General features: G+C 38.6%; 1 protein-coding gene across 4 annotated transcripts in view; it reads right to left on the bottom strand.

The window, feature by feature from the left end:
* dnmbp (dynamin binding protein) overlaps positions 1 to 12970 on the bottom strand; it is a 113029-nt gene that overhangs the window by 25821 nt on the left and 74238 nt on the right. The gene's annotated exons all lie outside the window — the stretch shown is intronic.

Consider the following 12970-nt stretch of genomic DNA (forward strand, 5'->3'; position numbering starts at 1 on the left):
GAAAATAAAACAGTATTGTAACCCTGAAACAGGCTCTCATGTTGGTCCTTGGTGGTCTGACAAACCCCAGGAGGGCAAGCCCCACACTAACCAAAAATAAATAAATAACTTCTTACCATTAACGCAACTTCTTGTACGGGTGCGGTAGAAAACAGATGGATGGATTAAAAATGCATGAGAATGTTTTATATTTTGAAGATTATTTTTAACACTGTGATTACAAGTGGAATTATTCATTACTTATCATATTAAGCAATGTCAGCTAAGATTTATCCGAGAGCCAGATGCAGTCATCAAAAGAGCCAAATCTGGCTCGCGAGTCATAGGTTCCCTACCCCTGCATTAAGGGAACCACCTTAACTTTGAACACACTGATCACATGTGAAAGAAGGGCGTACTTAATCAACAGCCGTATGAACAATGCCAACACTGTCATAAACATGTGCCATATAGTGAAACCATACTAAACAACAATGACAGACACATTTTGGGAGAATATTTGCACCGCAACACAACATTAACACTACAGAACAAATTCCCAGAATTCCCTGCAGCACCAACTCTTCTGGGACGCTACAATATAAACAAACGCCATTGGTGGATCTACACCTAACATCCACTGTAATGATACCAAGTACAATAGCGTATCTCAGGGGTGTCACACTCATTTAGATTGGGGGCCACGTGGAGAAAAATCTACCCCCAAGTGGGCCGGACAGGTAAAATCATGCCACGATAACTTAAAAATGAAGACAACTTCAGATTGTTTTCTTTGTTTAAAAATAGAACAAGCACAAATGTACGAATCCCAACGTTGTTGTTTTTTTTTTTTTACCTTTACATGTTGCAGTTAATCATTTATTTGTTGTTATTTATATTTTCTGAATAAATTAAGTCCAAGTTAAAGTACCAATGATTGTCACACACATACTAGATGTGGCGAAATTATTCTCTGCATTTGACCCATCACCTTTGATCACCTCCTGGGAGTTGAGGGGAGCAGTGGGCAGCAGCGGTGACGGCGCCCGGAATTCATTTTTGGTGATTTAACCCCCAATTCCAACCCTTGATGCGGAGTGCTGATGTACTAACATCATGTGGTTTGTTTTGTACATATGTAGCATCATCTACAAAGATACAAAGAATTGCTATTGTGAGATCCAGTGGACACATTTAGAACAGCGGTTTCATTCATTCAAACATTTCAGGTAAATTTTTATGCTTTTCCAACTTGTCCCGCGGGACGAATAAATCCTGTTCACGGGCCTGATCCGGCCCTCGGGCCTCACGTTTGACACCTCTGGCATATCTAGTCGATAGTACTAGGATTACATCAGTATTTTTCAGCATCACAAAATGTTTTGTTTTAAAAAAAATTATACTATGTTTATAAACTCAGGAAATATGTCCCTGGACACATGGGGACTTTGAATATGACCAATGTATGATGCTGTAACTACTTGGTATCGGATTGATACCCTAATTTGTGGTATCATCCAAAACTAATGAAAAGCATCAAACAACAGAAGAACAAGTGAATATTATATTTTAACAGAAGTGTAGATAAAACATGTTTAAAGGGAAATGAAGCAGATATTAACAGTAAATTAACAAGTAGATTAATAATTCATTTTCTACCACTTGTCCTTAATAATTTTGACAAAATAATACAAAGATAAATGACAATATGTTACTGCATATGCCAGCAGACTAATTAGGACAAGTTGTCTAGTATGTTCAGTACTTTATTTAAGGACTAAATTGCAATAAGAAACATATGTTTGATGTGCCGTAAGATTTTTGGTTAAAATAAAGCCAAAATGCAATTTTTTGTGGTCCCCTTTATTTAGAAAAGTACCGAAAAGTACCAAAATATTTTGGTACCTGTACCAAAATATTTGTATCATGACAACACTATGACAGATACATTCATAACAATATGTAATATGTACAATATTTACCGTATTTTGGTGTTTTTAAGCACTGCTGGGACTTCTTTCCTCGGCGCATTTATTTCATTTTCCGTAGCAAAACACTTCTTAAGTACGGCAACAAATGTGTGTCCCTACTTCAGGAAACACGTGCGTGTTCTAATAATGGCAGACTTGGTAACAGACCACAATGACAACTATTTTTGGACAAATGAGAACTCACCACCTTATCTTTTTGAAGCTGAATATACAGAGGATGAACTGCTGGTTATACAAGCAATGACAGACACATTTTGGGAGAATATTTGCACCGCAACACAACATTAACACTACAGAACAAATTCCCAGAATTCCCTGCAGCACCAACTCTTCTGGGACGCTACAATATAAACAAACGCCATTGGTGGATCTACACCTAACATCCACTGTAATGATACCAAGTACAATAGCGTATCTCAGGGGTGTCACACTCATTTAGATTGGGGGCCACGTGGAGAAAAATCTACCCCCAAGTGGGCCGGACAGGTAAAATCATGCCACGATAACTTAAAAATAAAGACAACTTCAGATTGTTTTCTTTGTTTAAAAATAGAACAAGCACAAATGTACGAATCCCAACGTTGTTGTTTTTTTTTTTTTACCTTTACATGTTGCAGTTAATAATTTATTTGTTGTTATTTATATTTTCTGAATAAATTAAGTTCAAGTTAAAGTACCAATGATTGTCACACACATACTAGATGTGGCGAAATTATTCTCTGCATTTGACCCATCACCTTTGATCACCTCCTGGGAGTTGAGGGGAGCAGTGGGCAGCAGCGGTAACGGCGCCCGGAATTCATTTTTGGTGATTTAATCCCCAATTCCAACCCTTGATGCGGAGTGCTGAAGTACTAACATCATGTGGTTTGTTTTGTACATATGTAGCATCATCTACAAAGATACAAAGAATTGCTATTGTGAGATCCAGTGGACACATTTAGAACAGCGGTTTCATTCATCCAAACATTTCAGGTAAATTTTTATGCTTTTCCAACTTGTCCAGCGGGACGAATAAATCCTGTTCGCGGGCCTGATCCGGCCCTCGGGCCTCACGTTTGACACCTCTGGCATATCTAGGCGATAGTACTAGGATTACATCAGTATTTTTCAGCATCACAAAATGTTTTGTTTTAAAAAAAATTATACTATGTTTATAAACTCAGGAAATATGTCCCTGGACACATGGGGACTTTGAATATGACCAATGTATGATGCTGTAACTACTTGGTATCGGATTGATACCCTAATTTGTGGTATCATCCAAAACTAATGTAAAGCATCAAACAACAGAAGAACAAGTGAATATTACATTTTAACAGAAGTGTAGATAAAACATGTTTAAAGGGAAATTAAGCAGATATTAACAGTAAATTAACAAGTAGATTAATAATTCATTTTCTACCACTTGTCCTTAATAATTTTGACAAAATAATACAAAGATAAATGACAATATGTTACTGCATATGCCAGCAGACTAATTAGGACAAGTTGTATAGTATGTTCAGTACTTTATTTAAGGACTAAATTGCAATAAGAAACATATGTTTGATGTGCCGTAAGATTTTTGGTTAAAATAAAGCCAAAATGCAATTTTTTGTGGTCCCCTTTATTTAGAAAAGTACCGAAAAGTACCAAAATATTTTGGTACCTGTACCAAAATATTTGTATCATGACAACACTATGACAGATACATTCATAACAATATGTAATATGTACAATATTTACCGTATTTTGGTGTTTTTAAGCACTGCTGGGACTTCTTTCCTCGGCGCATTTATTTCATTTTCCGTAGCAAAACACTTCTTAAGTACGGCAACAAATGTGTGTCCCTACTTCAGGAAACACGTGCGTGTTCTAATAATGGCAGACTTGGTAACAGACCACAATGACAACTATTTTTGGACAAATGAGAACTCACCACCTTATCTTTTTGAAGCTGAATATACAGAGGATGAACTGCTGGTTATACAAGCAAGCACAAACAGAGGGTGAAACGGAGCAGACGGAAGCTAAGAGTGAGATCAAGCTATGCCGAAAGAAATGGAGTGCCTAGCCAAAATCAACTGGAAGCGTCCCAAGCCACCTTGACTGTCCATCGAGTGAGTCATAATAATATTGATCATGATGCACGCACCACATCATGCCTGTTATTACAACTCCATAAAATTGTCGTGCTAGCTGTGTACAAACAAAACACAAAATGTGGGCTATTTTTTTATAGATACTATGATATGATCATGTTTTTCAGTCTGTACAGATTGGTGTCCTATCATATTGTGTTGTGCATTATAAACTCAAAAGCATTCAGCTAGCTTACCTCTTGCCGTAGCTCGCTTACGGTTAATACCAGAGCATGCCGTCGCAAGGCGATGTGTTACTACACGAGAAAAAGAGTTCCTCAGCGTTTGCTCTTACAATAACAATGTCGCTACAGTTTGGTTGTTATACAGGTCATGGAACGTAAATTAAGTATTGTTGGATGTATTTTCAAAGTGATTAAGAGGCAGAACGGATTGTTCCCATTAGCTGCATTGCTAACCACCGAGGGAAAATTAGAATGCAATAAAACAACAACTTTTGTCTTGTTGTCTCTCAAAAGGAGTGTAAACGACAGGCAAAATACCAAAAAAAGAAGAATTTCCCTTAAAACCCCACAAGTCATATCAACTTTCAATTTCTCACACACACAAACACCCACTGTAACTTTAGGGTGTTGAACTGAACTACTTCCAAATTTGGTGCACACTTTTAGGGGACAAAAATAAAAGCACATGTGAAATAATATGAGCAAGATTGGTAGAAAAACACAGCCACCATCAACCGGGACTTAGCAGTTTGGCAATTAATTATCCAAAATTCCTAAAATTAAAAAGCACACAAAAACGCAAAAGATGGGCCAAATATGACATTTTGTCTCATTTTTCTTACATAAACACCACAATGTGGCACTGTGATTAATTACTATAAGTCGGATTTAATTGAAAAAGGAGGTCATGAGCAAGCAAAACATCACTGCAGGGTGAGACTTTGCAACTAATAGTCTGTCAAATGTCACCCCTCTTAGGGCATGATATGATGTGCTTAGAAATTAAAATTGTCTGTACTATGAGGTATGTAATTGTGTACTGTGCACTTAAATGAAGAATCTATGTAGAATATATTAATATTATTGATCCATCCATCAATTTTCTATCTATATTATTTATTATTATTATTGTTTATTGTGAGCGAACTGTGGTGCTGCAAGTTAAAGCTCTACTATGCAAAGCGAAAGCCATTTATCAACAACATCCAGAAACGCTGATCTGTAATTTGACCCCCGTAACATGCTTCAAAACTCACCAAATTTTACACACACATCAGGACTGGCGAAAATTGCCATCTAATAAAAAACCATACCCCAAAAGTCAAAATTGCGCTCCAGCGCCCCCTAGGAAAAAACCCAGACAAAACTGCTTGTAACTTCTGTTAGGAATGTCATACAGACATGAAACAAAGACCTTTATATAGGTCTGACTTAGACCAGGGCTTGGCAGCGGCCAAAGGCGGACCCGACCAACGCTGCTTGCAGCTTTAATTATTATTGTTTATTGTGAGCGAACTGTGGTGCTGAATTTCCCCCAGGGATCAATAAAGTAATTTCTATTCTATTCTATACTTTCTATTCTATTCTATTCTATTCTTGTCTATACTAAGACTGAGTGTGCAATTGAAAAGTGGTGCAGACCATCCTTGCTAAATGAGGATTTTGCGTGCAAATTTTACCTCGGAGACTCATTTACTGCACATTCATGTTATCATGCTCCTATTTGTGTGTGATGTGTTGAACCAGCAGCACACATCTATAATCTGTAACATATTTTCTGAATCACAATCTAGCCAAAAGATACACATCCACACTGACACTTAGTTCTGTGGGCAAAACTGTGGATCACATCACTGCATTTGTGCGTCTGGAACTAGAACGCAAAGAAATGCATACTGACAGACGTCTTTTCATGTAAAAGGTATAGTATCGTAAATGGAAAAAAAAACAAAGGACAAAAAAAAAGTCAGCACACACCAAAATGCATTAATTGAATTTAGTGGCTGTAAAATGATAAAAGGAAATTGCTAAAAAAGACAATATCTAATATTCTTTATGTCTGACTGTCCAAAAATTTGACACACGCACACACAAAGAAAATATTATTGTCTGTCTGTGCAGCGCGAGCATTCATCCTGCAGCTGTGTGTGGATCTGTCAGTATTGCACGTCTTCTAACACGTGCTAAATAAAACGCAAAATAGGACTCGCAAAACGATGCTGAGTGTTGATAAATCACATTGCCTGTGCTAAATATATGTATTTGCATTTTCTCCTCTCAGTATTTGATGATCAGCATATTTTTTGAATATACAACACACGCAACATGGATTGCACGCCTTATTCTGCTCACTTAACAGATACAACCCACTTGAACACGTTTAGTAGATCAGCTTTGTGTGTTCAATCAGGTTTGGACAGGGTTTCGTACACGCAAACCTTTAGTAAATCAGGCCCTTGGTGTATGCACTGTGCGCATGTCGACTGGTAGTGGGACCCCAGGATGCAGAAACACAAGGTAGGGTGCAGGTCAAAAAAATTAATTATTTACGTAAAGAGCAAACAGCAGATACAAATGGTCAGTGCAAACCACGTAGTGGCAGCAGACTAACTCATGCACAATGACAAAAGACTATAATCCAGCGCTGGCAAGGTGAAACAGGTGAACCTAAATTAACTTGATTAGAAATAGAAAACAGGTGCGCTGGCATGGAAACTAAACAGGAAGTACAGGTGCAAAACAAAACAGGAGTCTAACAGGAAGAAGAACCAAAATAAAAGAACCAGTACAGGAAATGATACTGAACAGAGGAAAATAACAAACAAAATCCAAACTGTCATGTGTAATCATGACATGGTTCTCAGTACTGGAGTATCTGTAAGCCTTTAAACACCAATGACTCCTGGAGGATCACAGCCAAAATCTGAAAAAATAATAATTTCCTTTCAACTGCATTGACGGCAGGGTTCCCACAGTGCTGTTTGTTGGCAGATGAGTGACATCACCATGACAGATGCTAATGCTAATGAAGTTAACTCTGCTAATCCTCGTCTTGAAACTACACCTCCCCTACAGAGCAGGAACTACAGCATCGACCATGTTTTTTTTTATTTTCTTTTTTTTTTTTTTAGAAAGGATACAGTAGAAGAAAGGGATACACTATGCTTATCTTAAACTGGTAATATATGTTATATTCTCTGAATGTTCTGAACTCCTGTTTCCCTGCCATATTGAGCATCCTCAGAGGGGTATAAAGAGTAGGGATGCCCAAAATGTGGCCTGGCCCCCAGCTAATTTTTTATTGGCTCACGTTCTAGAGTGTAATTAAATAATCCATCTTTTAAAAAATTAAATAAAAACAGCCAAAATTAAAAAATAGTTGAACTGATACAACACTGACAATAATACGCTACAATATAACCACCTACAGTGTAACACAAAGCTGACATGCGGATGTTTTTTATTTAAATACAGTATATCTAACTACTGAGCATATTGATGTTGGACTTACAAAATCAAAAATAATACATTTTCCACCGTATACTTCTATTAAGGTTGTTTTGAACCAGCACTCCACAAGCAAAATTCCAATATTTGAACTAAATTCCATTTGGTTTGTATTTTTATGGATTCATTTTCATTTCGTAACACTTTGTTTTAGTCCTTTTTTAATCACTGGATTCAGTATCTAATAGTTGCTGCATTTACGTTCCGTTACCTGTATAATAACCAAGCTGAAGCGACATTGTTATTGTAAGAGTGAACACTGAGGAACTTTTTTTTCTAGGGTAGTAACACATCGCCATGCTATGGTATTAACTGTAAAAGCTGGCTACGGCAAGAGATGAGCTGGCTTCTACGTCAACACAAAGCAAGTTTGAGTTTGTAATGCACAACACTGTGGTTCTACACCAATTTTTACTGGCTGAAAAACGTGAACAATCATATTATAGTATCTGTAAAATATTAACCCACATTTCATGTTATGTTTGTACATAGCTAGTCAAACAGTGTATGGTTGGGCACGTTTCCTGTCGATTTTGGATAAGCAATCCATTTATGTTCAAATAGCTTGGCTCCAATTTCCATATTTATAGCGTCAAAATCACTTTCATCCCCCTTCTCCCGGCTTCTGTCTGCTCCAATGTTTCGCTCTTCTTTGTGCTTGCTTATATAAGCCGGAGTATAATCAAGCTTCAATAGTAAAAGGTTGTGAATCTGCATTTTTCTTTCAAAAATACTTGTCTTCAATGTTTGTTTCCAAGTCTGCCATGATGAACACACAATGTCTGACGTGCGTTGCTATGGAGACAGAGATAAATGCGGAAGAAATCAGTCCCGTAATAGAATAGAATAGAATAGAATAGAAAGTACTTTATTGATACCTGGGGGAATAAATAAATGATTACAATTACGGTAAATACTGTACATATTACATATTGTTATGATCATGTCTGTTACTACATTATATAAAGACTTGCAGTGTGTATATAAATAATGCTGGAGAGTTTTGAAGTTGTTTTAGAGGGCTTTGAAGGCTACAATGGTGACGACTCCAATCTTGCGTGCGTTTTTAATTATCTTTAAAACCGTTAAAAAAAAAAAGACGTTTGTGTTCTTGTCTCTCATAATAAGCAAAATTCCCCCAAAAAGTTCAGTTCCCCTTTGAGCTTGTTTAAATGAATACCAATAATGTAACTACTACCATGACCATGTACTTGTGGTTCAATGTGAGCGTTAATCAAACCAAATGTTTATTTATTTGGTGACAAATGGGCACAATAGTCAAAGTCTGATCCCTTAAGCCACCTGCCTTTTGTCTCCTTCCCGTCCTGACCTCTTCTGTCTCACTCCACCTTCACGTGATTTAGCTAAAGCTCAGCTCAGAGAAGCTTTTCTCGCGTCCGTCGGCTGGGGCTCTGTGTCCAAGCCCCGCCGTGTCGTCCCACTCATGAGAAACTAACGTACAAGTTGGACAACACGGCACAAAAGAGTGGGAAAACAAAAGGCTTTAATTGGAATTGATCCCCCCCACCAAACCAGTTCCCACGTTTGATGGCCGCATCACGCGCTCCACTTCACGTGTTTAAAACTGCACCGCGGCCAACATGTCAAAGCGGCTGAACGTGTTTTGACCCACTTTACATCAAGTACCACTTTTCTTTGTTCTACCAAGTGGAACCTAAAAGGCCGGACACACACATTTGCATTTACACAATCCATTCATTTACAGTGAAAGTAGGACACGGCCCAAAAATACACAAACTGACTTCTTATAGATCACAGCTATGACCTAAAAACTGAAAAGTGTCTTAGGACCTAACAATTACCTGTACAATGTTTTAAGATAAGGTGTCTCTTGGCTAATTGTTGTGTTTTAAAAAAGAACTGCACTTTTTGGGGAGTTTTGTCTATCATGCACAATTTTTATGAGACAGGCACACATATTGTTATGCATTCTAAACCATAAATAAACACTAGCAAGAGGTGGCTAACAATGCAGGTAATGAGGATTCGATCATCCAAAAACATCCATAAACGTTTTGTATACATGCTGTATGTTTATGTAATGTAACAGGCACATTCATAATATCATGTAGTATTTACCGTAATTTGGTCTTTTTAAAGTATTAGTAGAGTGGAAAACAAGTTGCGTCTATATTGAAGCTATTATCATATATATCTGATGTATGACACTGAAAGACTTACCAAGTTTGCGACGAAATAGATATGATGAAAACAGGATCAATCTCACAAAGAATCCAGAGCCATTTTGAGAGATAATGAGCTGGCCAGTCACGTCACCATTGGGAAAAATTGTAATCCCAAACTTTATATTTTTGACCCTAAATGTAAGGAGGGTGAGCTACAGGTTTTAGGAGCTCTGCTCAACAGATCCAGCTTTAGTGAAACACTTAGCGTCATGTAGCAGTATTGCTAAATGCTGAACAAGAGATACAAACTACAAACATAACAAAACGATAGCTTACTGTACAATGTCTGCTCTCACTGCAATGACGACTGATAGGATGTCTATATCTTCCCATTTGAATGAAGCATTACTCATGATGCGCACAAAGGGTTGACTAGGAAAAGTCTCCCTGCAGACACGGTCTCCATCCCCAGGTATAAATTGGATGTCACAGATGAACAACTTCTATATTCATGGCTAAATCCTTCTAATATCCAGATGAGAGGGATGATTTATAATCTAGAATTACTTTTACGAACAAAGACGCAACGATGCAAGCGCAGTAGGACATCGCGGCCAGCTCACAGTACAGCAGCAAAGGGCTACTTCGCTGTGTGATATCAATCTGCTGCTAAAAACAGTTTGTCTGCATTAGCATCTATAATAACAACATCGCTAATATTTGGTTATTATTCAGGTCACGATACGTGTATAGAGTGTTGTTGGGTGGGTTTTGGATGGTTTTTTAGAGGGTTTAATGGATGAAAGAGAGCCCCATTGACTACATCGTTAACTGACTTTTTAGATATTTATTTATTTACGACTTGGAATGCATAAAAAAAAGTCAACGTGTTTATGTCTTATATAAGGATTGTGTAAACAGCACATTTTTGCGTATTTCCTGTATGACTGATCTCAAAATACGGTCAGAGTGCAGAAGTATTAATCCAGTAACGTCAATGTAAGGAAAATACCGAAGACGTTAGGAGCGGAATATTCAAAACGGCTGACCGAATTTGTGATGTTCAAACAGTATTTTCACATACTTTGCGGATTGTAAATACAATTGGATTTGGTTCAATGAATACATCCATCCCTCCATCCATCATCTTCCGCTTATCCGAGGTCGGGTCGCGAGGGCAACAGCCTAAGCAGGAAAACCCAGACTTCCCTCTCCCCAGCCACTTCGTCTAGCTCTTCCCGGGGGATCCCGAGGCGTTCCCAGGCCAGCCGGGAGACATAATCTTCCCAACGTGTCCTGGGTCTTCCCCGTGGCCTCCTACCGGTTGGACGTGCCCTAAACACCTCCTTAGGGAGGCGTTCGGGTGGCATCCTGACCAGATGCCCGAACCACCTCATCTGGCTCCTCTCGATGTGAAGGAGCAGCGGCTTTACTTTGAGTTCCTCCCGGATGGCAGAGCTTCTCACCCTATCTCTAAGGGAGAGCCCCGCCACACAGCGGAGGAAACTCATTTCGACCGCTTGTACTCGTGATCTTATCCTTTCGGTCATGACCCAAAGCTCATGACCATAGGTGAGGATGGGAACGTAGATCGACCGGTAAATTGAGAGCTTTGCCTTCCAGCTCAGCTCCTTCTTCACCACAATGGATTGGTACAACGTCCGCATTACTGAAGACGCCGCACCGATCCACCTGTCGATCTCACGATCCACTCTTCCCTCACTCGTGAACAAGACTCCTAGGTATTTGAACTCCTCCACTTGGGGCAGGGTCTCCTCCCCAACCCGGAGATGGCATTCCACCCTTTTCCGGGCGAGAACCATGGACTCGGACTTGGAGGTGCTGATTCTCATTCCGATCGCTTCAGTGAATACAATGAAACACAATTAAGCATATAAAATCAATTTGTTTTTCCACTCTCCTGGTACTTTAAGCATTCCCGAATCATTTTGGTGGCGCATTAGTTTCACAGAGCGCATCACAACAATCGCTATTGCCATCAACAAAAGCAACTACCAATAATCATGGAAGACTTTATGAAAGCCAACGGCGACTACTTTGGGACAAATGATGATCCAAAATGTATTTTTGAGCCTGAATATAAGGAGGATGAGCTGCAAGTTTTAGAATCTGGGTGATAAGCAGATCCAGCTTTAGAGAAACATTAAGCATCATGTTACAGTATTGCTAAGTGTTAAACAAGCAATACAAACTACGGACATAAAAACATTCATGTGGTGTATAATCTCCACTCTCACTGGACTTTCTGATGGGATTTTTATAAGATTTATAATCTAGCACAAACTTTTACCAAATGAGAGGCGATGCAGCAGCTCACTATGTCAATAGCTTTAGTAGCTATGATCAAGGCGGCGTGTTACAAAAAGTAGTCCCTCTATGCTAGATTTACAATAACAATGCCGTTAACATTTGGTCAATATTCATAGAGAGAATTGATGACTCCTATTCACGTCATTGTTAGCCACTTCTTTTGTATTACACAGGCCAGGGCTATTGAGCTACATAATGAGGAGGGCCGCAGTTTTTAAAAAACCCAAGGGCAAGTGTCGATATTTTGTCAGAAAGTGCTTCCGAAGGTTTTATTTCTTTGAGACTGCGTTTATTATTTGCCAAGTAAACACATCAGCTTTCACACTGCACTGTCAATACATTATTTATTCTGCCCTCGCTAATCGTTTCTAGCGCGTGCAGCTAGTTAACAGCATGAAGAATCATTTTTCATGATGTTCCTTCTTTATTAATTATCTTCCTCCCTTAATTTTTCTCTCTTTCCACTCATTCCTTCATTCAGGTTTGTAAGACTAAAAATATAAACACAAAATACACATTACAAAAGTATAACATCCATTGCGTACTTTACAGAAAAAATGTCCATTGTGTATTTTACATAAACAAATGAATGTTGTCTGTCTATCTGTGTTGGCCCTGTGATGAGGGGGCGACTTGTCCAGGGTGTACACCCCTTCCCCCGAATGCAGCTGAGATAGGCTCCAGCACCCCCTGCGACCCCAAAAGGGACAAGCAGTAAAACATTGATGGATGGATGGAAAATAGAAGGTTTAGTGTGAGTATATTTATACGATGAACTACAAATGTTTACACATACAGTATAGAAATTAGATAACATTCACACAACAAACATTGTATCCGACTTATCACTATTAGCGTTGTCGCCCTCTACTGGTCAAATTTAACACTAAATGTATCAAGCGAGGTTTGATTGTTACTTTGATAAA

Source organism: Nerophis ophidion, linkage group LG08 (assembly GCF_033978795.1).
Source record: "Nerophis ophidion isolate RoL-2023_Sa linkage group LG08, RoL_Noph_v1.0, whole genome shotgun sequence".
In the NCBI taxonomy this organism is placed as follows: domain Eukaryota; kingdom Metazoa; phylum Chordata; class Actinopteri; order Syngnathiformes; family Syngnathidae; genus Nerophis; species Nerophis ophidion.